This window comes from Epinephelus moara, chromosome 19, assembly GCF_006386435.1.
Source record: "Epinephelus moara isolate mb chromosome 19, YSFRI_EMoa_1.0, whole genome shotgun sequence".
NCBI lineage: Eukaryota > Metazoa > Chordata > Actinopteri > Perciformes > Serranidae > Epinephelus > Epinephelus moara.
The window spans coordinates 14,543,104-14,549,103 of NC_065524.1; positions in this window are offsets into that span (position 1 = coordinate 14,543,104).

Genomic DNA, 6,000 nt, shown 5'->3' on the forward strand with positions numbered 1-6,000 from the left:
CTTACTTTAGCTACTATTTTCTACCCACAGGGTCAGCTGTTCCCAGAGGTCTGGTGAAACCATTAAAAATCTGAATCATGGCTAAAAACACAGAGAAGCACATTGTAATTGCATCTTACTTGAGGTATGTTTAACACGCTTTAATTATGTTTTCAGGTTGTCCATCCATACTATTCTTGTGAACACAATATCTCAAGAACGAAGGGAGTTTCTTTAAATTTGCCACAAATGTCTTCTCGGTCTCAGCAATGAACAGTTTTCTATTTTGGTGGTCAAAGGTCAAGATCACTGTGACCTAATTTGTCTTATTCCCGTTAATGCGATATCTCATGACACCTTGAGGGAATTTCTTCAAATTTGGAACAAATGTCTGCTTACATTTAGCGATGAATTGATTAGATTTTGGTGATCAAAGGTCAGTGGTCAAGGTCACTGTGACCTCGTTTGTCTCATTCTCATAAACACAATGGCTTAAAAACGCATTAGGTAAATTTCCTCAAATTTGGCACAAACGTCCACTTGGACTCAATGAGGAACTGAGTTTGGTGGTCAAAGGTCACTGTGAGCTCACAAAACATGTTATATCTGAAAGGTCAAAGGTCAACTTCACTGTGACATTCTAATGTTCTGCAAAAAAACACTTTTCTGGCCATTACTCAGCGTTATAACTCAGGAACAGAAGACATTTGGTCGGACACTGAATTGGTGACACTCATCTTCGGTGCCCACCTTGAAACTTTGCTGATTTTTTTTCTGATTGCTGCCAGCTTGAAGATGTGTGTGAAGTATCCACATTTTAGAATTTGTAGCTTCTTCACAGCAACATCCATTTTGAAGCAGCTGTCATGGCTACATATGAGTCTTGACAGATGTGGATGTAAACTGTGCCTGCAACTTGACTGGTTTGTAGAGGCATATAACCCCTTTATGTCCTCCTATTTTTGGGATTTGAAGTGGCCTTTGTTTTTTTCCCAATTTTGTGCAGTGTTGGTAATCTTTGCCTCCACTTGACTGCCCTCCATCTTGACAGCGCACCGTTGTATAATGTCATATGCAAAGAAGTTTTTAGTTCAAACGTGCTGAATGTTCAGGAAAAATTCGGCAAAGCAAGAAGAGCTATTTCAAAAATATGTTACTTTAAGCTATCTGAGTGTTTTTGTCTTGTCTGCTTGGCCTTTTTGCCACCTGTAACATTCAAGTGTCAAGTGCCGTAATTATGACAGAGCTAAGGTTAAATGGCTTTCCATTTATTTATTCATTCAATTCAAAATCTAAAATAAAACCATTTCAAAATATCAAAAACAGAGCCCGGACACTCTGTGTGCCCTTAGAAAAAGAACAAAGCGTCTTTTATGGCAAAAAGCTTGCAGTTTCTGAATTGTTAAGAAAACTGACCTCTTGATTGGATTAAATTGCCATTGAACTGACCTCACCTCCAAACCATCTGTGTCACCGATGAATGTGAATGCTGCACATTTGCCCCCTGATGTTAAAATGAGGCAAATTTTGTTCTGGATGGAAACTACTGAGTGAAAAGGAAGTCACGGTAACTGTGCACATACTGAACATAAAGAGACCATCTGCTGGAATCTTCAGCCTGTCTGGAAAAGACATGACATTTTTCTGGTTCATTTGAGCTGTCTGTCACTTTAATTTTTCTTTAACCATCAAAATGTCTGTTGGTTACTGGTGTGACTATGGATTATACGGAGTGTAGTCTTCTGTAGTAGTTAAAATACAGAATATAAGTGGCTTGTATGGGTGCTTATTTAGCTGTTGTCAATATATATAGTACTGAAGGGACTTGATAAATATAATTTAGTACATGGCAGCTTTAAATCTACACAGTGCAGCACACTCCAGAGAGTATGCCGTAATAAATGCTAGACATACTGCCTTGTGGGACCAAACATACATACAGAACATACCATATTATGGGACAAACATCCAGAGTTGTCAGCAAAACCAAGATAGCCTATATATCATACAGGCTGCTTTCTCCACGCCTACCTGCCCCAGGGAGAGTGTCAAGCAACAATACATAAGTGTTGTCATTGCCACCAGTGGTGCATTGACCTTGTACAGTGCTAACAGGTCAAAGGGAGTACAGTTCCTTCCTCAGGACTAATCCACCAACAACCTGAGGTGAGGACAGTGAAAGAACATACCTTACATTCACGTCAATCAAATGACTTGCCTTTTTCCCCACTTATAGTAGCTTTCAGCACCTGATATTGCACTATGAACCTATTTATGTTAAAACTCATTTCATCTTGATTCAGTGAACTCCAGATTGCACACTCACCACAATGACCAACTCCCAGAGGAAATGGAAAATGAGTCACTCAGCTAGAAAAGAGTGAGCTCTCTTATGTGTAGTCATGTTCCTCCTCTCAAAGAAAAAGCCTTTTTTCCTGAGCTGCTATATCCGGGGGCATCAGCGTCACTCTCTCAGTGGTCGGCAAGAACATGTGTCGAGGGGTCAGTGCATTAGTAGCTGTTATTCTCTGACTCTGCAACACAGAGGGAGCCAAGAAAAAAGCTGGATGGAGGGAGTGATCATGGTGGAGGGAACATATTTTTTGAGCTAACCCCTGACATTGTTGATCCATCCACTTCATTGTTGGTTTTGTGTTAAACTTAGTTAAATAAATTGTGTTTGTTTAGGTAAATCCTTCGGGTGGACTCCCTGCTTTTCACAATCTTTGAGCCAGTTCGTCACAGTAGACGGACAAATTTAGAGACTAGCTGGTGAATACAGTGGAGCATTTAGCAGCTAAAGAGCGTCCTTCAGGAGTTGGTGGAGACCAAAACAGAGCTAAAAAAATGCTAATGCACATCTGCTTGATGAGTAAGCCAGTTATATGTTTGTAATATCAACTTTTCAGGGTAATATGTATATATTTACAATTTATTGCACTGACCCCAAGGGACAAAAAATCTATTAATCCATGTTTTAAAAATGTTAAAACCAATTGGCAACCTCTGAGGCTGAAAAATGAAGCCAACTAAAAAAAACTGCATTTTTTTGAACGGCCACTGAAGGCTGGCTCCAGAAGAGAGCCAAACCCCACAGACCCCCATGTTAAAATGCACAACGTTACAGCAGAAAAAAAACACGATTACAGCCTGATACAAAAAAGGTTTTGGTCTCTAAAGCTAATTACCCCTGTACAACAACTGACAAGGGGGTGAATTCTTATATATCTCACTCGTTTACATTTTATTAAGGCTTGAAGTTACGCATAATTTAGGGTGGGCCAGTTTGAGTAAAGTCATAGCTTCAAAATGGGAGTTAGGGTTAGGGAAATAGGCTTTCAACATTTGGTAAATGCTTTACGTTTTTGGCTTAAGACAATTAAAATTTAATGCCTCCACTATATGTGGAGAATAAATTTACTTTGTCCAGAAAAAGAATTCCCAAACAGGGCTGGCACAATATCAGATTTTCACTACATGATTATCATGGCCAAAAGAGTTCCCGATACTAATGTTATCATGATATAATAATAGTGCTATAAATTAAAGTAATCTTAACTTTATTGTGTATTTTGTCCCTTTTTTAGTAAATAAATTACACTCAAAATACAAGTGGAGGGAGGTGGAGAGAGAATAACCATAACTGTACGAAGTAGAAAAAGAGCAATTACATCTGATGGATAGCGAACAGACAAACAGATGGCGTTGAGGCGCGGAGACAAAGTGATAATGGAAAGAAACGGAAATCCTTTAACAGGCACTGGATTATTTACACATTCATATATGCATTATCATTATCATCATATATGCATTGTTAACATGGTATTGATAATTCAATTTTAAATATCACAGTTATCATCAGTTCTGCTATATCTCGACACCTCGATATGTCCATGTGGTCTTTTTGGCACAGGGAGGGAGTCATCGTGTAATACATATCAGTTTTATGTATTTCTGGATTGATTACTGGCAGAGTCAGCTGGCCTCCAAAAAGAAAAAATTACATCTGGCATGCACTGGTGGCTTGGGCAATCAGCACAGCCATGGCCACACTTGATGAAATACCTTCTGAAAAGGCCACCTCTTCACATTTGTAAAAGTCACATTCCATTATCTTCCAATTGTGGGAGTCGGGTGTTCTTTGAGCTCTGTAATGTTATCTTTTACAAGTGTGGCAGAACCAGCCTGACATTTGTAAACAGTCACTTTACTTCCTATTCCGTCGATTCGATGTCTTTATATGGCCAATCAGATACGGCTCCTGTTCTCCTGACGGCTGGGGCTGCAGCCACCTATACGTACTGTATAAGAAGCCTTGCAGAGCTGCACTCATCTTTCTAGCTAAATGCCACAGTGTCACCGCGCTGGTATTTCACACAACGGCTCCTCCAAATCATGTGTCTCATGGCACTCTACTAAATGTGACTGGATTTTGATGAAATACGCTGGACTGATAATACCGTAGCAGTGTGACCGGTTTGGCAGTAGATTCCAGATAAAGTGTGTGGGTGAAATGCAACGTGTAATTGGCAGAGAGAATTGGAGTGTGTGAACTGGAAGTGTGAAAGACAAGCAACAGTCCTCTGAGCATATTGGAAAATCTGCAATCTGCAGTCTGTTGTGGTTTTAATGGTCAGACAAGAATCTGAATTTACTCAATATTATAATGACTTACATGTGGATAAAACATCAGTCTCACTGTACTCAAATTGAGACGGTTTCTGTGGACATGTTTCTATAATCACTGATCATGCTGATGTGGCCCTTTCTCAAAAGGTATTTCTGCTGTTTCTCATACTTACAAGCTCATTACAGATATTCAAAGGCTCACAGACTGTTAACAGCTGAGCCTTCCAATCTGGAGAGAAGTGAATTACTCCAGGCCTCTGAGAAATAGCTGTAAAGTTTACAGCCTTTTAAAGAATATTTTTTTTATACAGGATTAATTCTGCTTGCACTGTTAAATATTTTTTTGCTTCCATGTAGAGTTTAGTTTATGGCTTTCAATGGTCTACATTTCATGATTGATTTAATCAGTTACAAGTACAAATTGCAAAAAGCCATCATATGATTACAGTATAATAAAAATGCCCTCATTATTTTGAAGAGGCCATTTTCCCTTAATGATTTATATGGAATAAACCATACCAAAACAATATCATTGCATCAGGTTGAGGGAAAATAGTTATACGCACATCACGTAGGTTCAAGGCTATCAAAAAACATCTTACATTAAGGAAAATAGTAACGCCTGCACACCTACTCCATTCCACAAAAGGGTAACACTTTACAAAAAGGTGCACAAAATTAGAGTAGTTACTGAGGATCGAATGAGGAACTAATGAGTAGTTACTGAGGAACTAATGAGGAACTCAGAGGAATGCTCTAGTGGAGGCATTACTGATTGATTTACGTTTAAAAAACTAACTCAGAGGTGGAGGTGCAAATATAATGAGTAGAATTTCATTACTTCATCATCATCTTTACAATTAGTTCCTTAACAAAAAAAATCACAGACAGCAGAATTCTTGAGAAGAGTTTTATTCATAATTTTCAGACCACATACACATTAATATGACCATCCATGTTATTCTGTACGATGATGCCTTAGAAATAAATATGATAATGTGTCACATTTTAGGTAGGCTAAGCTTAAAGAATTTATCATGGGGGCTGCGTGTAAAGTACTGTATACTGATCACACCGTTGTTCACAGTACAGTTGTTTCAGGTGCACAAAATTTAAAGTAGTTACTATGAAACAAATTTGGAACTAATGAGGAACTAACTATTAGTTAATGGTCAGTTCTTCAGTAACTCCTGATCAAATTTCAGAGGAGTAGTTACTGAGGAACTAATGAGGAACAGTGTTGGGTAAGGGTTACTTTAAAAGTAATCAAAGTACGTTACTGCGTTACTTTTTTAAAAAGTAACCAGTTACTTTACTGCATTACTCCCTGAGTAAAGTAACTCAATTACTTTAAAAGTACTTCCAACGTTACTCCCTGAGAAAAGTAACTCA